The sequence below is a fragment of the Hyla sarda genome, chromosome 2 (genome assembly GCF_029499605.1).
Source record: "Hyla sarda isolate aHylSar1 chromosome 2, aHylSar1.hap1, whole genome shotgun sequence".
Lineage (NCBI taxonomy): Eukaryota > Metazoa > Chordata > Amphibia > Anura > Hylidae > Hyla > Hyla sarda.
In genome coordinates, this window is record NC_079190.1 from 325,753,941 (window position 1) to 325,779,276 (window position 25,336).

At 40.9% G+C, this 25,336-nt stretch overlaps 1 protein-coding gene across 4 annotated transcripts in view; it reads left to right on the top strand.

Moving 5' to 3' along the window:
- Positions 1-25,336, top strand: part of PROK1 (prokineticin 1) — a 54,205-nt gene that overhangs the window by 7,489 nt on the left and 21,380 nt on the right. Inside the window, exon 1 of one of the 4 annotated variants that reach the window (XM_056557932.1) lies at positions 13,092-13,229. The exons of the other annotated variants lie outside the window; for them this stretch is intronic. The gene's annotated coding sequence lies outside the window, so the exon portion shown is untranslated. Of the gene's footprint in view, positions 1-13,091; positions 13,230-25,336 lie in introns of those variants that run through there. 4 annotated transcript variants of the gene reach the window in all.

A 25,336-nucleotide genomic window follows, 5' to 3' on the forward strand; every position in this document is an offset into this window, starting at 1 on the left:
GCAAACATGATTATGATGTGGAACAATCCCATCCCATACCCTCTACCCGGGAGGAGAATACTAACACACGGGTCATTCATGTCTCAGAGACTATTAACCCCTCAGATCATTTTGAAATTATTGAGGGTGACAATAATGATGTATATGACGATGAAAATGATATGGCAGACAATTACTCCGAATTATCGGATGTTGAAGACCCCTCATACGTACCTGAAAACAATGAGGGTGAGGATATTTATTATGATAGTTCTAATAATTTGTCTGAGTCCACCATTCTTGATGGTCAGGGACTTCCCTTTTTTGACCCCTCACAAATTGTACACCCCAGATCTGGAGAATGGACACCTACTCCAGAAATAGAAAACTTTCTATCTTATTGGATAAGAAAAAGTTTAGACAGTAAAGACAGAAATAAACTCAGGGCAGAGTGTCCAAGACCCACATTGCCCTTAAATGCTGCCCAAACGCCTGAATTAGACCCAATTCTAGTACGATATATCCAGAAATCGGGTAAAAACCCCAAAAAAGGTATGGACCGAAACTTTAAAATCTGTCAGGATAAATTTTTAGATTTATTAGGTCCCCTGACAAAGATTATGGAAATTACTGAAATCGCTTATAACTCTGGCACTATGGTGGATGCTAACACCCTTAGGGGTTGGATACAGAGGGCCTTATGCCTCTTTGGTAACATTAATGAAGCCTTTTGTACTGAAAGAAGGCGATCAATCCTACTTAAGCTAGACCCTCAACTGACTCACTTGGCTGCTACACAGCCTCCCTCCCCTACAGGAGGTTTTCTCTTCGGAGACCAATTTATTAAAGAAATATCAAAATATGTAGGCCTGTTCTCATCATTAGACAAGGCTCAGTCATCCCTCAAAAAAGTTTTTCCCTCTAAAATTTTTGGAAGGGCCGGGAGAAGCAGGGGCCGTTTTCCCGGCCGGTACCCCCAATATAGAGCACAATATCGAGGCCCCTCTTATCAGACAGACAGAGCTTCCTTCCATATCCCTCCCCCTCAACCCCAGCCACAACCCTTCTTCCCTTACCGGGCACGTCCATGGAGACCGAGAGGACAACGGGGATACACACGTTCCAGACCCCAAGGTAAGATGTCTTCCCAATTATTCTTCCCATCCTCCAGTGGGCGGAAGACTCCTTCTTTTTTCCCACCTTTGGGCTGGGATCTCTTCCGACCAGTGGATTCTAAATACTGTAAGGGGTTATCAGATAGAACTCATGTCCAATCCTGTACAAACGAAGATTCCTCATCCTATTCATTTTACAAAAGAGGATCAAATTCTGATACATTCAGAAATAAAAGACCTTTATTCCAAACAAGCCATTATCCAGGTCCCACTAAATTCCCCAGGCTTTGTCAGCAACCTGTTTTTAGTAAAGAAGAAAGATTCAGGTTATCGCCCAGTAATAAATTTAAAAATACTAAACAATTTTGTATGTTATCGTCATTTCAAAATGGAAGGCATCCATCTTCTCAGGGATATTCTTGTACAAAACGACTGGTTGATAAAAATCGACCTAAAGGACGCGTATCTTACGGTCCCAATACATCCATCGTGCCAACCTTTACTCCAATTTATTTGGAACAGCACGAAATGGCAATTCACTTGCCTTCCCTTCGGACTATCTTCAGCTCCTTGGTGCTTTACCAAGTTAATGAAGCCTGTGGTAGCTCTGTTACGAGCTCGAGGGATTCGCCTCATAATATATCTAGACGACATCCTCATTATGGCCAATTCCATCACTCAAGCTTATTCCCATATGGAATGGACTTTATCACTACTGACCGAGTTAGGTTTCCTGATCAATGTCGACAAGTCAAACCTTATTCCTTCTCAGGAACTAGAATTTCTAGGTTTTCTGATCAATACCCGATCAGCTTTATTGAGTCTTCCTACGAAGAAATTGAAGACTATCCGCAAAGAGATTCGGTCACTTATCAACAAGGATCTCATCTCTCTCCGTTCCATAGCACGTATCGTGGGACTCCTTTCCGCATCCATTCAGGCCATATTTCCAGCCCCTTTACATTATCGGGCTCTCCAACGTCTGAAGATCCAACATCTAAGAGAAGGTCTTGGATATTCGGACGAGGTTCCTCTCTCTTCAGAAGCCAGAGAGGAACTTTTATGGTGGCTTCAACACATTCAAGAATGGAACGGGAAAGCAATTTTCAATTCCCTTCCAGACTTAATTTTGGAATCGGACGCGAGTCTCCTTGGTTGGGGAGCTCGCTGTGGATCTCTTTCCACAGGAGGCAAGTGGTCATCTTTAGAGACGCAATACCACATCAACTGTTTAGAACTCCTCGCGGGTTTCTTTGCTCTGAAGAGCTTCGCGAAGGACAAATTTCAAAAATGTATTCTCCTACGCATGGACAATATTTCGGCGGTACAATATATCAATCGCCTAGGAGGAACACAATCCTCTATATTGTCCAATATAGCCAAGGATCTATGACACTTCTGCCTGGACAGGGACATTACTCTCAAGGCCGAATATCTCCCAGGTCTCTCCAACACCATAGCAGACTGGAATTCGCGTTACCTAAAAGATTCCAGCGATTGGATGTTGGATCCCTCTGTATTCCAACAAATTCAACAACTATGGGGTCCGTTTTATCTGGACCTATTTGCATCCAGACTCAACCGCCAACTTCCACGATTCTTCAGTTGGCGTCCGGATCCCGAATCAGCAGGGACGGATGCCTTCATTCAAATTTGGCCACGGGAAATATTATATGCTTTCCCCCCGTTCAATCTTATTCCCAGATTTCTAGTTCAGGTTTCAATGCAGAAAGCAACTGTAGTTCTGATCACTCCATGGTGGCCCTCTCAACCATGGTTCCCACAGATTTTGGGAATGCTGATCGATTTCCCAAGAATACTTCCCACCTTCCAGAATCTTCTACTAGACCCACTAGGGAACTCCCATCCTCTAGTATTATCCCATCAACTTCCTTTGGTGGCTTGGTTAATTTCGGGACAAATCCCACAGAGACAGAATTTTCTCAAACAACTAGAGAGATTCTTTCTGATGCCTGGGCCCCAGGTACCAGGATCGCTTACAGATCAGCCTGGAAACTTTGGACTGATTGGTGCATTCAACAGGAATTGGATCCCTTATCTGCACCTATCCCACGCATTCTAAATTATCTTTCGGATGCTTTTGATGCTGGTAAAGCATACCGTACTATAAATATTTATCGTTCGGCTATTTCCTTTTATCATATCCCCGTCAATTCCATTCCCATTGGTAAACATCCTTTGGTTTGCAAATTACTTAAAGGAATTCGTTTTAGACGACCTCCAACTCCTAAGTATCACTCTACTTGGGATGTTAATCTTCTTCTTGACCTTTTTCAGAGTTGGGAGGATAATGATTCATTATCCTTAAAACTCCTGTCTTTTAAACTTACCACTTTACTTTGTCTCATATCAATTAAAAGAATTTCGGATGTCAAAGCTTTGGACATCTCCCATAGACAATTCTCCCCTCAAGGGGTATTATTTTCGGTTCATAGACGAACCAAAACCAATATTCATCAGGTATTTTATCCAGCCTTTCCTCTTAATGACAAACTCTGTGTTGTCCGCTGTTTACTTACCTATGAAGACAAAACAAAATCGATCCGCCATCCTTCTCATTCTCAGCTTCTTATATCTTACTGTAAGCCACACTTACCGGTTTCTTCTACAACTTTAGCCAGATGGATTAGAACAGTCATGACCATGGCTAATATTGATGTATCAAAGTTCGGAGCACATTCCACCAGAAGCGCTGTCTCCACCAAACTCATACAATCTGGGGGATCATTATCTGATCTCTTAAAAGCAGCCAACTGGTCATCTGACTCCACTTTTAAATCCTTCTATTTCAGACCTGAACACCATGTTTCTATGTCTCTTTTATAGCTTACTTTACTCTTGTAATTGCTTGTTGCATATATGCGTATGTGTAGGTATGGTACGTGTATATGTGCGTATATGTGTGTATATGTATGTATATATATATATGTATATAGGATATTATGGTATATATATCTTAAGCTTTGAACATGCACTATAATGCGAAGCCCTCCTGTCTTGTCATAAAATTGGAGATTTTCCTAGTCTTGGTGACGGAAAATATAGATTTTATGAAAGACAGGAGGCGAGCATTATCCCTCCCTTATCCCACCCATTAACAATTTTATTTTATTTCAGCCTACTAATCGTCAGGATACATGGACCTCCCTGGGTTACTTCTGTTCCGTTTGGATCATCTTATCGTTCCTGGTTCAAGTTTTTCTTCAGATTCACAGATGAATGGACTTTCTTCTTTTACCTGAAGCTTCTTTACAGAAGAATTTCAACTTTCAAGTTATTCTAATTTTATGAACTTTAGCATATATATTTTTTCATATAAGTATTCTTTATATTTCGGTTCATCAAAGAAAGAGGGATAGTGTTATCAGTCTGGAGTTTATATATCCTAGGCTGCATGCTCATTGGTTGCTACTAGACACAGCATGTTAGGTTGCGCTCACCTATGATTGTAACACCTGTATACCTGTATATATCAAAGTTTTCTGGTTAACCATTGAAAAAACGTTTTATTATTGCTGCTATATGCTCTGCAGTAAAGAAAGAAATGCACTATAATGCTCGCCTCCTGTCTTTCATAAAATCTATATTTTCCGTCACCAAGACTAGGAAAATCTCCAATTGTGAGAGACCTTTCAGGGAGAGGGGAGGCTTGTATCTCCAATCAAGTGCAGTAGTGCCAGATGGCTCACTTTTGTGTATATTTATAAAAAATCGAAATATGCATAAAATATTTTGTATCGCCGTGAGTGGAAATGTGGTAATGTTGGGAAATCTAATGTTAAAGGGGTTATCCACCATAAGGTGATTTTAGCACTTATCTGCCAAACAGTAATGGACATGCTTAGGAAGGATCCGCGCTTGTCTTTGGGTTAAATAGCTATGTTATGAGATTACCATAACACTGTGGCTATCTTTTTGTATCCTGGGTATTTCCTGTTGGAGTATTCGCTTTTACTACAAATCCCATAATTCCACTTTTCTCCCTCCCACACATCAGCCACCCCACCTCACCCACTGAACCACTAACAAGCAGAATTCCATGCAATAGATTAGTGCTTTCCAACCAGGGTGCCTCCAGCTGTTGCAAATTCCCTGTGGTCGCTCCTCCCATTGAAGCAGAACAGGCTCCTTGTCATCACCTGACTAGTGAGGTAGTGTCTCGGCCGCACTGCATCCTGAGAAAACCTGAGACAGGAGTCATTTCATATGCTGTCAAAAACGAATATCCAGAGCAAAGATCACATAAGGATTGCAAGACCAGCTGTCAGAGACAGGTACAGACTCTATATTATTAACTACACTAACTTTACAGCCCCTGTAGCATAGTCAAATAAAAAAAAATCCTGGAATACCCCTTTAATGAAACCACATATTTAAATGTCGCACACTTTAAAACTTTATTTACCAGATAAAAAACATGATCAAACATTTCCATCTAAATCTGAAATAGAATCAATAAAAATTACACATGTCTGCACAAAAAATCATGTATACGGAAAAAAAAATTGGGTTGCTACTTAATTTATCCAGATTTTCTTACAAAAACATATCATTTTAAGACTATGCTCTCACAGTATAAAATAAATTGCAAAATATGAAAAATATTTTCATAAAATAGGAATAAAATACATCTGTATTTTTAATCTAATAATGTGCACAATGAAAGTATATGGAAAACTGGCTGTCAAGGCACACACAAAACAAATTTATGTAGGTCAATTTTAGTTTTACTACTTGACTTATATAACCTCAAAAACTGTAAATGTTGAGTATGCCTAAACAGGACAGGCACTCCTCTGTGCTCACTCCTGTCCTGTCTACCACAGCACAGTGGACTCAGGGAGGAAGTGAATGCATGGTGAGCGAGGGTCACCTATTCCTGAGCACTGATACCAAATATGTTTGTTTATTTTTCTTTGAAAAGGAGCATATTACCAATAATTTGGAAGTCTCACCGTATATCCAACTTTTTTGTCGATATATCAATGATCTTTTTTTTCCTTTGGAAAGGACCGAAAGAATCAATTGAGACATTCCTAGAAAAACTGAATAATAACCTATGGGGCATCAAGTTCACTCTGGAGATCAGCGAGCAGCAAGTAAATTTCCTCGACCTCAGCATCTCCCACAATAAAGATAATTTTATTACATCTACACACTTTAAGCAGGTGGATGTGAATAGTTATCTTGACTATCACAGCATCCACTATAAACAGTGGCTGAAGAATGTCCCCTATGGGCAATACAAAAGAGTGCGAAAAAAATAAATAATTGCATGGATGATGGAACCTTCAAAGAACAGGCCAAAATTCTATCTAACCGGTTTAAAGAAAAAAACTATCATCAAGGATGCATACAAAAAAGTGAAAGATAAAAGCCAGAAGGAGTGTTTAAAACCGGACAAAACAAAAAGTGTGGACATAGATGCCAATGAGAGACAAAAACTAAATTTTATCACCACGTACTGCAACCCAGTTAACATCCTTGCCCCGAGTATTATTAAACAGCACAAAATTCCCAATACCAAGCCACAATTACCACCTGGATCATTTAAATGCCAACCAGACTGGAGAGAAATTCAATGTAAAGTACAGGCTCACATGCCAGTCCTCCTTTGTGATCTATTTGTTAGATTGCACCTGTGGATTACAATTTGTGGGACGGACCATCCAGCCACTGCGGAACCACCTGAATAAGCACAGGCAAAACATAAGGAACAATTTTATGCTTCACAGCATATCCAGGCACTGTGCCATTTTACATCCAGGGGGTGAAAATCTCATCTCAGTCATGCCAATCAACCACTTACCCAGCGATCTGGCTAATCGGTTTGAAATACTAAAAAAAGAAGGAAGTCTTCTGGATGTACAAACTGTCTACTATATCCCCGAAAGGACCTGGGTGGAGGGCCTCTCTCTATATTACATTATATAGCTCCCCCCACCCTCCACCCCTTTGGGTAATATTTTATTTATTTTGTTTGCCATATGGATTATACTATGGATTGGCTTTTATGTACTGTTTTAATCTAATCGAATTGATTTTACATGTTTAATTATTGTATGTGACCTTTTAACCCGGTTGAAGTTCTCTCCCCAAGCTTTTTATAATCTGACAGGATGCCTGATGAAGAGCCCAGTACAGCCTTCATTTTACATTGAGAACAGCTGCCTTGCCTCTTTCCTGGGAGGAGAAGCGCTGTATGGAAAGTCCTACTTTTTGGAATTGATCCATGTACTCTATTACACTGCATCCAGCTGACCTTGAGGCATCTGGAAAGGACACCGTGGCTGCTGACGTGTATACTTGGGGCTTGGGCATAAGGAAGGGTGGGCCCGTTGTGATCGGCCAGACGAAGAGCACCTGTGGGGACATTCCCCCTTGGCTACTTACCTGGGTCCTAATGGCAAGTGTAAACTATGATCACTCTGAAATGCACAAGAGTTTCAGAATAAATCCTATTGCGCCTTAAAGGACAGCTGCAGCGTTCCACAGGATAGGGGATAAGTGTTTGATCATGGGGGGTCTGACCGCTGGTACCCCCCCGTGGTCTTCTGAACGAGACCCCCACATTAGTGCTCATTGAGTGCGCTAATGCGCGTAGCGTCGATCTAGAGAGGTCAACAGCATGCCCCCTCCCCATACAGTTCTATTGGAGAGGAGGGGAGACACGAACGCTATCTCCCCACCTCTCCCATAGAGATACATGGAGATACATGGAGGAGGCGTGTCGGCCGCAATGTCATGCTGCGGCTGGCATGCCTCCTGCACGGGAGAGCTGTGGCCCCGTGCAGGAGATTGAGGGGGGCGTTCGGGCCCCCCGCAATCAAACACTTATCCCCTATCCTGTGGATGGCCTTTAATTTTGATCCCTGCATTGTTGTTATGCTGTCCTAGGTTTGGGAAGCATTGAACTGGTGACAAGTTCCCTAGGAACTTCAGATACTACATAACATAATAAATCAGACAACAAGTTTTGATTTGCAAATTAAATAACATTTATTTATTACACATTAAATCAACCACCCATCCACCCTCTTGCCCAAACCCCAACTGGCCCACACATCCTCTTACCCAAGCCCCAACTATGCAAACCACCCACCTACCTAACTCAAAAAACTATATACAAAATAAGCCACCCAGACTGAACAGGTGTATATGGATTGGGAGGGATCAAAAAAACTTGTGGAAGGGGATAGTGGGCTTGGCCCACTGCTGGAGTACTGCTGAGGATGGTGGTACGGATATCCACCAGCAGTGGTCAGGAAATATTGTGTGGGATGGTTCGGTCTTGGTGGCAGTATTGTTTGGTGGTGGTGGAAGATGTTGCAAAAAAAAAAAAAAGAAATCTTGAGGTTTGATGCCAAAGATCCACTTGTGTCCATTTTTTTGAGTCCTTGTTATGATTTCAAGCACAGTGTGAACATTTTGTAAAATTTGTATGAAAAAGAGATATGACAGCTGCGCAGGAATTGCTGCTGCTCATTTTACTTTTTTTAAACTTACAATTGCAGCAGGGCTCAGGACAACTTTCATTTTACTATAAAAGAAATAAACAGACGGCACTTACCTTATTCTGCTGTGACACGTTATTCCAAAAAGATGAGTTCATGCTGGTGTGTTCACAAAATGTAAGTAACACTTGTTTCGCGCTAAATGCGCTTCCTCTTGTCTAACACATTATTCCGCCATCTCCTAGCCCTTGAAATACACTGCCCATTCATGACGCACATGCATCAGCTGATCTGTGTATCTCAGCATCTCCTGGCAACCTCGGACAGCAGGCCGGAGGGGGGGGAGGAGAAGAAAAAAAACTCCTCCCACCCCAGCCAGAACACTTCCCATGCATGTCATGTCGTTATGTTAAGGTCTTGTGCACCTAGTACCTGTGAAAATAGAATTTTAGAAGTTAAATGGGCACTGTCAGATATAGAATTTTTGTTGATACTTGCATCATTTCTTGGTGAAAAATTCCAAAATTTGATGAAAAAATTTAAAATTTCGCATTTTTTTTAATTTGAAACTCTCTGCTTATAAAGAAAATAGACGTAACAAATAAATTATATATTGATTCACATACACAATATGTCTACTTTATAGTTGCATCATGAAGTTGACATGTTTTTACTTTTGGAAGACATCAGAGGGCTTTAAAGTTCAGCAGCAATTTTCCAATTTTTCACAAAATTTTCAAAATCTGAATTTTTCAGGGACCAGTTCAGTTTTGAAGTGGATTTGAAGAGCCTTCATATTAGAAATACCCCATAAATGACTCCATTATAAAAACTGCACCCCTCAAAGTATACAAAATTATGTTCAGAAAGTGTGTTAACCCTTTAGGTGTTTCATAGGAATAGCAGCAAAGTGAAGGAGATAATTCAAAATCTTCGTTTCACACTTGCATGTTCTTGTAGACCCAGTTTTTGAAATTTTACAAGGGGTAAAAGGAGAAAATTACCCCCAAAATTTGTAACCCTTTTTCTCTTGAGTAAGGAAATACCTCATATGTATATGTAAAGTGTTTGGCAGGTGCAGTAGAGGGCTCAGAAGGGAAGGAGCAACAATGGGATTTTGGAGAGTGAGTTTTTCTGAAATGGTTTTTGGGGGGCATGTCGCATTTAGGAAGCCCCTATGGTGCCAGAACAGCAAAAAAACACAACATGGCATACTATTTTGGAAGCTACACCCCTCAAGGAACGTAACAAGGGGTACAGTGAGCTCACTTTTCGTTAAAGTTGGATGTGTAACTGAATTTTTTTTTCACTAAAATGCTGGTTTTCCCCCAAATTTTTCTTTTTCACAAGGGGTATTAGGAGAAAATTACCCCCAAAATTTGTTACCCCATCTCTTCTGAGTATGGAAATGCCCCATGTGTGGATGTCAAGTATACTGCGGGCGCACTACAATGCTCAGAAAAGTCACATTTGGCTACAGCAGTGTTTCCCAAACAGGGTGTCTCCAGCTTTTGCAACACTCCCAGCATGCCTGGACAGTCAGGGGCTGTCCGGCAATACTGGGAGTTGTTGTTTTTCAACAGCTGGAGGCTCCGTTTTTGAGACAGTGCCGCACAAGACATTTTTTTTATTTTTTATTTGGGGGTGGGGGACTGTGTAAGGGTATATGTAGTGTTTTACTTTTTATTTTGTGTAGTGTAGTGTAGTGTTTTTAGGCTACATTCACATGGGTAGGGGTTTATAGTGAGTTTCCCGCTGGGAGTTTGAGCTGTGGTGGAAAATTTGCCGCATCTCAAACTTGTAGCAGAAAACTATCTGTAAACCCCCGCCCATGTGAATGTACCCTGTACATTCACATGGGGGGAAACCTCCAGCTGTTGCAAAACTACAACTCCCAGCATGCACTGACAGACCATACATGCTGGGAGTTGTAGTTATGCAACAGCTGGAGGCACATTGGTTGCACAACACTGAGAGTTTGTTACTTAACTCAGTGTTTCACAACCAGTGTGCCTCCAGCTGTTGAAAAACTAGAACTCTCAGCATGTACAGTCTCTCAGTGCATGCTGGGAGTTGTACTTTTGCAACTGCTGGAGGCACACTGGTTGTGAAACACTGAGTTAGGACACAATCTCTGTTTCACAACCAATGTATCTCCAACTATTGCAAAACTCACTCAAGATGCATTGACAGTCGAAGGGCATGCTGAGAGTTGTAGTTTTGCAACAGCTGGAGGCACACTGCTACAACTCCCAGCATGCCCTTTGGTAGTCTGTGCATGCTGGGAGTTGTAGTTATGCAACAGCTGGATGCACATAGAAAAAAATTGAAAAAATGTGCCTCCAGCTGTTGCCTAACTACAACCTCCAGCATGCACAGACTACCAAAGGACATGCTGGGAGTTGTAGTTGGAATTCCAGCTGTTGCAAAACTACAACTCCCAGCATGCCCTTTTGCTGTACATGCTGAGAGTTGTTGTAAAGCAACATCAGGAGGTGAACAAGGCTCACCTCCTGCTGTATCCTGCCACCAACCTCCGCAGCTGCTGCCACCACTCCTGATGGGACTCCTGATGGGACTGCCGCTGCCGCCGCTACTGAGGGGAGCCCTGCCAGGCCAGGGAGAGATAGGAGACCCCCGCTGGCCCTTATTGCCGCCCCGATCACCGCCCAGCAGGGCAGAGATTGGTCTCTCGTTCGACTGATCAATCACGTGTTTCTGAGATGGCACCCATGCCACGTCACTCCTGCTGGGTAAGGGTGAATGGGGCTGTCTTGGGCAGCCCCATTCACCCTTTTTTTTCCGGGTCACGGGGTCACCAGAGACCCGATTGACCTGGAATCGCTGATTGCCGACATGGGGGGGGGGGTCTCAGGCCCCCACCAGGGGTTTGCATGGGGTGCCTGCTGAATTATTTCAGCAGGCATCCCGGTCTGGTCCCGCCTGGCGTGTGGCAGGGAACGAAATTCCCACGGGCGTACAGGTACACCCTGGGTCCTTAAGTACCAAGGAGCCAGGGTGTACCCATACGCCCTGGGTCCTTAACCCCTTAAGGACCCGGACTTTTTCCGTTTTTTCATTTTCAATTTTTCCTCCTTAACTTTAAAAAATCATAACTCTTAAAAATTTTCACCTAAAATTATATAATGGCTTAATTTTTGCGTCACTAATTCTACTTTGTAATGACACTAGTCATTTTACCCAAAAATCTACAGTGAAACGGGAAAAAAAATCAATGTGCGACAAAATTGATGAAAAAACACTATTTTGTAAGTTTTGGGGGCTTCGGTTTTTACGCAGTACATTTTTTGTCAAAAATGATACCTTATCTTTATTCTGTAGGTCCATACGGTTAAAATGATACCCTACTTGTATAGGTTTGAATTTGTATCAATTCCGAAAAAAATCATGAATACATGCAGGAAAATTTATACGTTTAAAATGGTAATCTTTTGACCCCTATAACTTTTTTATTTTTTTGTGTTCAGGGCGCTTTGAGGACTCATTTTTTGCGCCGTCATCTGAAGTTTTTAGCGGTACCATTTTTGTTCTGATCAGACTTTTTGATCACTTTTTATTCACTTTTTTGTGGTATAAAAAGTGATCAAAAATGCGCTATTTTGGACTTTGGAATTTTTTTGCGCGTACGCCATTGAACGAGCGGTTTAAAAAGTGGTATATTTTTATAATTCGGACATTTACACACACGGCGATACCACATATGTTTATTTTTATTATTATTTACATAATGTTTTTTTTATTTTTGGAAATGCCGGGTGATTCAAACTTTTATTAGGGGAAGGGATAATTGAAAGGGTTAATGATTTTTTTACACTTTTCTTATGCAATATTATAGCTCCTATAGGGGGCTATAACATTGCATTAACTGATTTTTTACACTGATTGATCCATCTCCATAGGAATGGATCAATCAGGGTTTTCGGCGATTGAATGCTCAAGCCTGGATCTCAGGCTTGAAGCATTCATTCGGCGATCGGACAGCACAGGAGAAGGTAAGAAGACCTCCTCCTGTGCTACAGCTGTTCGGGATGATGCGATTATACCGCGGCGATCCCGAACAGATCCCTGAGCTAACCGGCACATTTTACTTTAGTTTTTAGCCGCAATCAGTGCTGCGCGTTATATCGCAGGACCGGGACTCATGACGTACGCATACGTCATAGGTCCTTAAGGGGTTAAAAAGTAAGTGTCCCTGCATATGTGTGTGTGTGTGGAAATATATATATGTATGTGTGTATATCAGTGAATATATGAAGTGTGTGTAAGTGATACAGAGGGTCTACAATCATATGCCTCCAGCTGTTGCAAAACTACAAATCAAAAGGATGTGTGGGCATCCTGGGAGCTGTAGTTTTGCAAAAGCCGTAGGCACAGAGTGTGTATGTGTGTGTGTGTGTTTGTGTGTATAGCATAAAACCAGAAAGGAAAGGGTTACCGCTCCCAGAGCAGGGAGGGGGGAAGTTGTCATCATAGTGAGGACCTGCCCCCCTGCTGTAAAGAACTTTCACTTTGCAATCACTCCAAGTAAATAAAGTGAATTGTAAGAGAAATATTGGTCATAGACACATACAGATTACATGTACATGATCAGGATGAGATACTGAGCAACATATAACAGTTTTTTTTTGTAATCTGACAGGTACACTTTAAAGTTACGAGTTAAAAATGAGAAACTAAAATGTTGCATTGACATAAGTATTAGAGAGGGGGGTTACTGAAGAAATTTAGGACTGTTTTGCTCTACAAATGTCACAAATTTAGTTGCATGTGCTCTATGGCGCAAAAAGTGTGCGACTTTTGATGTCTCTGAATGAAATTATAATTTTTTTTACTTTGCAGTAATTACTAATTACAGTGGGGATCAAAAGTGTGGGCACCCCAGGTAAAAATTTGTATTAATGTGCATAAAGAAGCCAAGGAAAGATGGAAAAATCTCCAAAAGGCATCAAATTACAGATTAGACATTCTTATATCAACAAAAGTTAGATTTTACTTCCATCATTTACACTTTCAAAATAACAGAAAACCAAAAAATGGCGTCTGCAAAAGTTTGGGCACCCTGCAAAGTTTATAGCATGCACTGCCCCCTTTGCAAAGCTGATATCTGCCAGTGTCATGGATTGTTCTCAATCATCATCTGGGAAGACCAGGGGATGTCAATATCAAAGGTTTTAAATGCCCAGACTCATCTGACCTTGCCCCAACAATCAGCACCATGGGTTCTTCTAAGCAGTTGTCTAGAAATCTGAAACTGAAATAGTTGACGCTTACAAAGTTGGAGAAGGCTATAAGAAGATAGCAAAAAGTTTTCAGATGTCAATATCCTCTGTTCGGAATGTAATTAAGAAATGGCAGTCATCAGGAACAGTGGAAATTAAAGCAAGATCTGGAAGACCAAGAAAAATATCAGACAGAACAGCTCGCAGGATTGTGAGAAAAAAAATTCAAAACCCACGTTTGACTGCACAATCCCTCCAGAAAGATCTGGCAGACACTGGAGTTGTGGTACACTATTCCACTACAAAGAGATACTTGTACAAATATGGTCTTCATGGAAGAGTCATCAGAAGAAAACATCTTTTACATCCTCACCACAAAAATCAGCTTTTGAACTTTGCAAATGAACATATAGACAAGCCTGATGCATTTTGGAAACAGTTCTGTGGACCGATGAGGTTAAAATTGAACTTTTTGGCCAGAATGAGCAAAGGTACATTTGGAGAAGAATGGGAACAGAATTTAATGAAAAGAACCTCTGTCCAACTGTTAAGCATGGGGGTGGATCAATCATGCTTTGGGGTTGTATTGCAGCCAGTGGCACAGGGAACATCTCACGAGTAGAAGGAATAATGGATTCAATAAAATTTCAGCAAATTTTGGATGCTAACTTGATGCCATCTGTGAAAAAACGGAAGTTAAAGAGAGGATGGCTTCTACAAATGGATAATGATCCTAAACACACCTTGAAATCCATGGGGGATTACATCAAGAGGCATAAACTGAAGGTTTTGCCATGGCCTTCACAATCTCCTGACCTCAACATAATTGAAAATCTATGGATAGACCTTAAAAGAGCAGTGCGTGACAGACAGCCCAGAAGAACTGGAAGACTTTTGTAAGGAAGAATGGGCAAAGATACCTCAAACAAGAATTGAAAGACTCTTTGCTGGCTACAAAAAGCGTTTACAAGCTGTGATACTTGCCAAAGGGGGCAGTACAAGATATTAACTCTGCAGGGTGCCCAAACTTTTGAAGATGCCATTTTTTTTTGTTTTCTGTTATTTTGAAAGTGTAAATGATAGAGGTTAAATCTAATTTTTGTTGACATATTGTAAGAATGTCTAATCTGTAATCTGATACCTTTTGGAGATTTTTCCATCTTTCCTTGGCTTCTTTATGCACATTAATAAAATTTTTACCTGGGGTGCCCAAACTTTTGATCCCTACTGTAATGACGTGTGATAAGTCTACACTATCACAAGTCAAACATGTTTACCAAAAAGGCATACAAAAGCATTTCCTTCCTAACATCATATGTCCTTATTAAATTAGTAACCTATTGCCATTCTCTTTCAATTATATTAGATTCCGGGAAGCATGTTGTAACACACACAGTGCCCAGATATATATTTACACATAATTTTGTTAATGCAGCTGGTGTTGCTTAATGTAGATGAAATAAGTAATGCCAGTTGGTGTAACATATGGTGCTGACTTGCTCACATGTTGTGGAATGTGACAAAGCCTCTGCAGCACTTAAAGGGGTACTCCAGTGGAATATTATTTTTTTTTAACAACTGGTGCCAGAAAGTTAAACATATTTGTAAATGACTTCTATTTAAAAATCTTAATCCTTCCAGTACTTATCAGCTGCTGTATGCTCCAGAGAAAGTTGTATTTCTTTCTGGAATTCTTTTCAGTGTAAACACAGTGCTCTCTGCTGACACCTCTGTCTGTGTCAGGAACTGCCAGAGCAGGAGAAAATCCCCATAGCAAACTTTTTCCTGCTCTGGAAAGTTCCTGATACGGACAGAGGTGTCAGCAGAGAGCACTGTGGTCAGACAGAAAAGAACTCCGGAAAGAAATAAGACATCCTGTGTAGTATACAGCAGCTGATAAGTACTGAAAGGATTAAAATGTTTAAATAGATGTAATTTACAAATCTGTTTAACTTTGTGGCACCAGTTGATTTAATAAAATTTGTTTTCCATCGGAGTACCCCTTTAAAGGGATATCCTGTGCTATCACTTTGCCAGTTTGTAATATCTGAAAGCACTGAAACTTCTCTAACCAGCTTCATTGGAAGGCCAATCAGACTATCCTCTTACATTAGCTCCTCACATTTTCTAATGTGGTGTGCTGAAGTGATTTTTTACCTGTGGTGTACGTGTGCCAAATTTAAAGGGGTACTCCGCCCCTAGACATCTTATACCCTATCCAAAGCATAGGGGATAAGATGTCTGATTGTGGGAGTCCCAACACTGGGGAGCTCCACGATCTTTGCTGCAGCATCCCAGACATCCGGTGCACAAAATGAACTTCGTAGACTTGCATTGAGGGGGCATGGCCATGACGTTACGAGCCTCCGGTGCTTCAACCGACGCTCCAAAGGAACGCTGGGTGCCATATGGAGATCGCAGAGGTCCTCAGCGGTGGGACCCCCACGATCAGACATCTTATCCCCTATCCAAAGGATAAGATGTCTGGGAGCGGAGTACACCTTTAAGTCCATGCGACTTTTGATACATTTATTTCACATACACCACCTCAAAATCTGTAAAAACAGTGTAGTCAACAGTGTACCAACTCTTTATTTTTAGTTTTTGGGAGTTTGACAGTTATCATTTTGACAGGGCGCAACGGGCAACAGTGGGTCCGATGGAGCCCATTATAGTCAATGGGGTGCGTCGGGCTCCGCTGTTTTACAGTGGGAGTAGCGGGAGAAAAAGACGGTGCAAACTGTATTTTTTCTACCGCTATTTTCCCCGATGGCCGTCACACTACCGTGTAGCAGTGGTAACAAAGTAGCCTAAGTACTATGTTTCTATGAAATGGATATCTATCTATCTAACAGATAGACAGATTCATACTAAGTTTATTTATTTGTCAGTTTGATAGACTGACCTATACTAAGCCAAAATCCAGAGATGAACCTACAGAGGAAAAACAACAAAATGAAAAGATTTGTACATACTGAACCAAATACTTACTTTAAAGTTCACACTGACTGTGTAAAATCCCGATGTATTTTGCTATATGCGTGCATTTTAGCATTTTTGGCTTTTTTTTTTTCTTTTTTCTCGCATATTGTGTATAAAACCTGCCAATTTTTGATAAAATACATTGGGAAATTTAATGCAGTGTGAACTTTGCCTTAGGCTATAAATCCCCCCTATATAAAAACAATTCATTCGAGGATATTGAGATTTTCCTGGACACTAAGATTTGAATCCACTTTGTCTATTGCACTTAGACTAAAGAACACTTATGATGTATTGGTCATGAATAAAAACAACATAATGAGATTTTTTGGCTTTATGGAGAAGCATTTTTATGGATTATACAGCGGTGACTAATAATTTCACGGTAGATCCAACCAACATCAGCACCATAATGTTCTCATATTAAAGTAAATGCAATTGCTTGTGACGTCCAGCATTTTTATATACTGTGGTGTACTGGAAAATGAAACTAATCCATACAGATATCAGCAATAATTTGCCTCTAGCTTTATGCACCATAATAAACTGGTTTGTTGTTTCATAAAACTAAGATGTGGAAACAATACATTATTGGCAGATCTATTATATTTGCTATGCATACAGGGCGTTACTCATTGTGTATAGATAATAATACAGCGGAGCGGTTTACACAAAGAAGCTGCCTAGAATCAAGCACAATGTCACATTTACTAATACTGTCTAATATGCATAGTATAAACTTAGGATGGGTTCATACATAGTATTTTGGTCAGGCTTTGGCTAGAATTCCACTGAGGTTTTTCATGCAAAAACGCAGATAAAAAATGCCCTTTTCTCTGAAAAAAAAACCCCTGCCAGATGTTAGCTGCAAGTCAATAGTGAACTGCAAAATGCTAGATCCACTGGCATTTTTTAAAATCCTTTGGGCGTTTTTCTGCTCTCTTGGGCTCAGGGGTTGGTTTTCAAAAATGTCCTTAACCCCTTAAATGACAACTGCAGCGGTATGACAAGAAAAATGCCATGTGGGTTTTATCTTTGGTGTTTTTGCAGGCGGTGTTTATTCTTTTTTTGGACTTTATCGATCCCAAAAAAGTGATGAAGATACCTTTTTATGTTACATTTCGTAGGGTACCATTAAAAAAAAATGTAAAAAAAAGATACAGTAGTGATGGAAAAAATTGTATTTAATGAAATGTATATTTTTAAGAACAAAATTTGTAAACATGGATCAATTTATGTGTGTGGGCAGAGAACTAAAAATCTAGCCGGCAATATAAAATATTTAGAAAGGGGCCATTTAATTATAAAAATAATATAATGTATTTAATAAAATGTGTGTTTTTTTACTTTATTTTAAAATATTTTTAGGTAGTACTTCTACTCCCAGCATGGAACAGACTGTTCCATGATGAGAGTAGTAGTACCTGTACTAATAGACAGATAGCAGAGGGTGTCACTTCTGACACCTGCTGCAATCCTCTCGTATACGCTATAGAAGCGGGCAGCACGCTGCACTTTTCTGGTCCCCTGCTGTATATAGTGTATACAGAAGACGAAGAAGTCCCCTTACATCCCTGCAATCCCGGCTGGGTCCGTGTAGCTCTGCCCCTAGTGATGACGTCATTAGGGGCGGAGCTACAGAGGGGAGCCAGGCTGGTAATGGTGTGAGGTTCTGTTTGCATTGTACATTTTGTATAATGTGAACAGACCCTTCTGCCAGTGTCCTCCTAGACAGGGAGACTCCAGCTGTTGCTAAACTACAACTCTCAGCATGACCAAAGTTAAAACCCACATGGTGTTTTTCTTGTCGTTTTTTCACTCCCATAGACTTCTATGGGAGGAAAACGCCAAGATTTTCCCGAAAAACCCCCAAAGTCTCAACAAGAGGTCATTTTTGAAAAACTGAAAAGGAGCCCAAAATAGCAGATAAACGCCAAAAGGATTTAAAAAAAACGCCAAACTGAAAAACGCCAAATGGATATGGCAGTTCCCCCTTGACTTGCAGCTGTAACCAATAGAAAGATTGCATTTTTTAGGCTAAACATGCACTGCTACAGCCAATAAAGTCAGCCATAGATACAAAATAAAGCAAAAATGACTATAAATTGCTTCATCTCAAGAGTCATAAACAAAATAAAGTAATAAGATGGCATACAAAAAAAAACATGCACCTGTTTCATGTGTGATTCCTAGTGCAGCAATTCCAGCTGCTATCTAGTTACCAGGTAGCTGAGTTTCTACAAGTTTACAGGGAAAAGGGAAATTTACAAAATTAAAGGGGTACTGCAGTAGAAAAAATATTTTCAAATCCACCGGTGTCAGAAAGTTAAACAGAATTGTAAAATACTTCTATTAAAAAATCTTAATCCTTCCAGTAATTACCACTGTTGTATGCTACAGAGAGAGTTGTGTAGTTCTTTCCAGTCTGACCACGGTGCTCTCCACTGACACTTCTGTTCATGTCAGGAACTGTCCAGAGCAGGATAGGTTCACTATGGGGATTTGCTTCTAATCTGGTCAGATCAAACTGAAAATAACTATATAACTTTCTCTTTAGCATACAGCAGCTGATAAGTACTGGAAGGATTAAGATTTTTATATAGAGGTAATTTACAAATTTATATAACTTTCTGGCACCAGTTGATTTGAAAACATTTGTTTTCCACTGCAGTACCCCTTTAAAGAGGTGCTCCGCTCCTAGACATCTTATCCCCTATCCAGAGTATAGGGGATAAGATGTCTGATTGTGGGGGTCCCGCTGCTGGGAATCCCCGTGATCTCTCCTGCAACATCCTGTGTCATATGCTGCACAAAGCAAACTTTGCTCCATGCCTGATTACGGGTGATACAGGGGCCGAAGTATTGTGACGTCATGGCCCCTCCCACTCATTACAAGTCTATGGGAATGGCCGTGATGGCCGTCACACCCCCTCCCATAGACTTGCATTGAGGGAGCAGGGTGTGACCTCACGAGGGGACAGGGCCATGACATCACAGTACTCCGGCCCCTGTATCTCCCGTCATCAGGCATGGAGCAAAGTTCGCTCCGTGCAGCAGATGACAGGGGGGGCTGCAGGAGAGATCGCAGGGGTTCCCAGCCGCGGGACCCCACAATCAGACATCTTATGCCCTATCCTCTGGATAGGGGATAACATGTCTAAATGTATAGTTATTTTCAGTCTCATCTGACCAGATTAGAAGCAAATCCCCATAGTGAACCTACCCTGCTCTGGACAGTTCCTGACATGAACAGAGGTGTCAGTGGAGAGCACCATGGTCAGACTGGAAAGAACTACACAACTCTCTCTGTAGCATACAGCAGTGGTAATTACTGGAAGGATTAAGATTTTTTAATAGAAGTAATTTACAAATCTGTTTATCTTTCTGACACCAGTGGATTTGAAAATATTTTTTCTACTGCAGTACCCCTTTAATTTAGTAAATTTCCCTTTTCCCTGTAAACTTGTAGCAACTCAGTTTCCTGGTAACTCTAATGGAAAGCAACAGGAGAATACAGCAGCACACTGCTAGCACAAAGATATAAATGAAACATGAGTATATAGATGAAACATGAGTATATAGATAGAACATGAAAAGCTATACAGCTGTAATGCAATAAATGAAGATATGAAACTATGAAAATATGAGGTACTTAGCTTGTAAATTTGGCGCCAAATAGCGTGGACCGTCCCACCTCATTCTGGGACGGACCCTACACTGTGTATATGCCTCTGTGTGAACAATACAGCAGGCATGCAGGGGCTGAAACATCCAAGGCACCTTATATACACCTAATAGAGGTGGGTGGGGTGCAGGAGCCAACATGGAGGTAGCCACTCCCCCCGTATGTGAAATACAACCAAAGGATAAATTGGCCAGCACTATTGATCCAAACTAGGCCAGGTTTTTACAATAGTTTGGATCAATAGTGCTGGCCAATTTATCCTTTGGTTCTAATGGAAAGCAGCTAGAATTGCTGCACTAGGACACCACACATGAAACAGGTACATGTTTTTTTTTTGTATACAACTTATTACCTTAATGTGTTTATGACTCTGGAGATGAAGCAGTTTATAGTCATGTTAGCAATGTTTTCCACCGGAGTACCCCTTTAAAGTTCGATGAAGAGTGGTGAATCACACTTCTGTATGTGGCAGTCTGATGGATAAGTCTGTTTGGTAAATGAGAAAATAATGTTAATTTTCTGACCATGTTATGCCAACTGTACAGTTTGGTGAAAAAGAGATAATGCTATGGGGTTGTTTTTCCGGGTTGGGCCTAGCTACCTTAGTTTTAGTGAATGGAAATCAAGCTTCAAGCTTACCAAGAGATTTTGGACTATTGTAGGCTTTTAGCTTTGTGGGAACAGTTTGGGGAAGGCCCTTTTCCATTTCAGAATGACTGTGCCCCAGTGTGAAAAGCAAGGTCCAGAAAGACATGGGGAGTTCGGCTTGGTATGGAAAAGCTTGATTGGCCCACACAGTCATGCCCATGCTGGGTGGTCAGTTTGACAAGGCAATCGTTCAGCGCTCAGCAAGTTCCATCCACAAGCCCTTTCCTAATTATAGGATTCATGCATGGAACTCACTGGGTGTCATACAGTTGCCTTGGCAATGCAACCACTCAGCCAGGAGCTGAGTCTCTCCACACCGATCTGTGCAGAATGGGTGGGAGAGCAACTCTGGAGGTATACTTTTAAATACCCCCATTAAAAACCTTTGGGATGAACTAGAATGGATAGTAAGAGCCAAGCCCTCTGGACCTATATCAGTGCCTGACTGCACATTTATGGGCAAACGTTCCCACAGACACCTTTATAATTTTATAGAAAGTCTTCCCAGAAGAATGGAGGCTGATACAATTGAAAAGGGGACAACTTCCTATTCTTGCCTATGTACTTGGAATAGGATGCCCTGTATAGGTATTCCAATACTTTTGTCCGTATATTGTATGTGATGCTATATACTCAGATATGTCTGTATTAGCGTTGTCAGCACATTTGATGCTGTCATGAAGCTGTCAATAATTATAGTATATTATAATGGCAGAGGTGGTATTCGTAGTAAACTGGTCCACTACTATAGACTGTACTATACAACCTTCTACTTATCATGATGTCATGATTTAATGCAGTAAATTGGTGAAGTAATACTGCAGTTAGATTAAATGTATTGACATAAGAGAATAAATCAAAGCTTAGCTGATATAGTTATATTTACGTTCCAGCGTTTAACTGTTCGCCTTGGCTGACGGATAATCTTTACTGGTCTTCAATTAATGATAGTTGCTGTGTCAGGTTATTGATTTGCTGCATTTAGGGTTATAATTCTTTACTTATGTGTTCAGATTACATTCAAAAGTATAGCATTCCTTCTACAACTTAGCCACTAAGCTATTGGGATGTATCTTGGAAGATTTCTTTAAACTGGTATATAGGTCCAAATAGCATCTTTTAAAGGGGTACTCCCCTGGAAAACTTTTGTTTTTTTAATTAGCTGGTGCCAGAAAGTTAAACAGATTTGTAAATTACTTCTATTTAAAGATCTTAATCCTTTAAGTCCTTCAGCCACTGTATACTCCACAGCAAGTTATTTTACTCTTGAATTTCCTTTCTGTCTGACCACAGTGCTCTCTGCTGACATCTCTGTCCATGTCAGGAACTGTCCAGAGTAGGAGAGGTTTGTTATGGGGATTTGCTCCTACTCTGCACAGTTCCTGAAATGGACAGAGGTGTCAGCTCAGAGCACTGTGGTCAGACAGAAAGGAAATAAATAAATAAATAAAAAAAAAGGCACCCTTGTGGGGGTATGTGTATTTTTCTCACCCATATGGGTTACAGGAAGCTGGCTTTTGGGGAACTCACTGAGTCAAATTTGTGATCCACTTGTTTGGGGAGAATCAGGTCTTTTTATTCTTTCCAGACATGAAGGAACGTTATGGCATCCCTGGAAATGCCTTTTATAGGTATCTTCAGCTTAGGCATGCGGTTTAGGTGCAGTTTGGCTCCCTGACGTTTACTCCTACGTTTTCTGAAGTTGAACTTCTTCTGGGCACCACTGATCTTTCTAAACCCCTTACTCAGTCTTATGCTCTTCCCCAGTCGTTGGGGCCTAGTCCTTTCTAAGGATAATTTCGTAAGTGGGTGGATGGACCTGTCTGAATCTCAGTGGAAGGAGGTCGAAGGTACTTATTATTCTACCGTGGTTAGTAGAAGAGATATGTGGATCCAATCTAGATTTGTACTTAGGCTGTATAATACCCCTGCCATATTGAAGTGTATAGGGGTCTCCCCATCTGATCTTTGCTTTCGTGCTCTTCGGAGATAGGTACCTTTTTGCATGCTATGAACAACAGAGAGGCATCAACTGGGCACTGCAAGCGGGAGAAATGAATGTAACAAGCCAAAGAAATGTCTCTGTAGCAGTGGGGGGGGGGTATGATATATAAAGCAAGGTACTGTGTGGTGCTCACGTACAGCGAGATAATGCAAACTTCAACAGAAAAAGAGCAGAAAAAGCGGAGCACACACCTGGAAATCTTGCTTGTGATGATTTATTTCAAAGGAACAACAGCAGGTTCCAACATCCCGACACCCCTAGACCAAGCAGAGCTGGAGCGGCAGGAGCTCTTCACCTGGACGACTGCACAGTTTCACGCTCACGGGCCTCAGGCCCCTGGACCTTTTTGCATGCTGTTTGGGATTGTCCTCTTATCGCCTCATTCTGGAGGGAAGTGATGGGGTTTTAAGTTGACAACTTGGAATTCCCTTTTCTACTCACACCTGTGGTGTGCCTGTTTGGAGTTATTAATGGGGTTGTTTCTGGTTCGCTTAGACGTCTACTGATCCGCTTCCTTCTCTTCTGTGCTCTGAAGGTGGTGGTGATGACCTTGAAGGATACCTCCCCTCCTTCTCTGTCCCGTTGCCTTGGTCTAGTTAATAAATGTGTCCCGCTATACCAGGCATTGTATGTGAGTCGCAAGTGCCCTAAGAAATTTGATATGGTGTGGACCCCCTGGCTTTTACATGTTTGAGCTGACCCTCCGGTCAGATTGTCCCAATAGGTCTGCTATGATACGGTGATGTTTTATGTGGGGGGGGGGGAGGCAGGTTGGGGGGGGTTGGGGTTGCCGGGATGTGTGAGTGTGTGGTGTGATTGTTCCTGTTTGTCTGTGTTGGGTCCTCCTCCAGCGGGGTCTCAGTTGTAGTTTTTATCTATTGTTGGTAAATATTTGATCCTACTTTGTACCCCTGTATATATTATGTTGTTGATCCCTAAGGCCTCTGGAGGTTGTTGTATCTCTGTTTTACCTTGTTGATGTTGTATGTTACTTAACATTGCAAAAATTTTGAAAAAAGAACACGTTTTTCACTGGAACATACAGTAGCTGATAAGTACTGGATGCGTTAAGATTTTTAAATAGAAGTAATTTCCAAATATGTTTAACTTTCTGGCACTAGTTTATTAAAAAAAAAATTCCATTGGAGTACCCCTTTTAAGCTGGCAGTATTGGTATATAGTGTTTGACATGGTCAGGACTCAGGGTTTTTCCATTTTTGCACTTTTGTTTTTTCTTTCTCACCTTCTAAAAATCAGTTTTCCACCAACAGACCTATATGAGGGCTTGTTTTATGCGCTACCAATTTTACTTTGTAATGAAATCAGTCATTTCACCACAAAATCTACGGCAAAACAAAAAAAAACCATTATTTGTGGGTCAAAATTGAAGCCGTAATATTTAGCGGCTTCTGTTTCCACACAGTGCACTTTTCGTTATAAATGACTTATCTTTATTCTGTAGGTACATATGATTAAAATGAGACCCAACTTATATAGGTTTGATTTTGTTTTACGTCTGTTAAAAACATGTAAAACTGTCCTCTTCTGACCCCTATAACTTTTTAGTTTTTCCATATACGGGGATGTGTGAGGGCTAATTTTTGCGCCGTTATCTGTAGTTTTTATCGGTACCATATTTGTTTTGATGGGACTTTTTGATCACCTTTTATAGATTTTTTTAAGGTATGCAAAATGACATTTTTTTTTATTTTTTTTTACGTGTACGCTATTTACTATGTGGTTTAATTAACATTATATTTTTATAGTTCACGCAGCGATACCACATATGTTTATATATTTTTTTTACATATTTATTTATTTTTTGGGAAAAGGGGGGTGATTCAAACTTTTATTAGGAAAGGGATTAATTTACATTTATTACCTTTTTTTTTCTTACTTTTTTTACTCCATTTTTTTAGTCCCCATAGGGGACTGTTACATGCAATCCTTGGATTGCATACACTGATCATTGCTATGCCATAGCATAGCATTGATCAGTGTTATTGGTGCTCAATTGCTCCAGGCTGCTGAGGCTTCCTGGAGCATCAGAGCACCGATCAGACAGCGAGGAAGCAGGTAAGGGCCCTCCCGCTATCCTCTCAGCCGATCATGACACCACGGGTTTACCGTGGTGGTCCTGATCAGCTTAGCTGAGCTGCCAGGAATGTTTTTTATTTTTGATGCGACATCTAATGGGTTAATGCCGG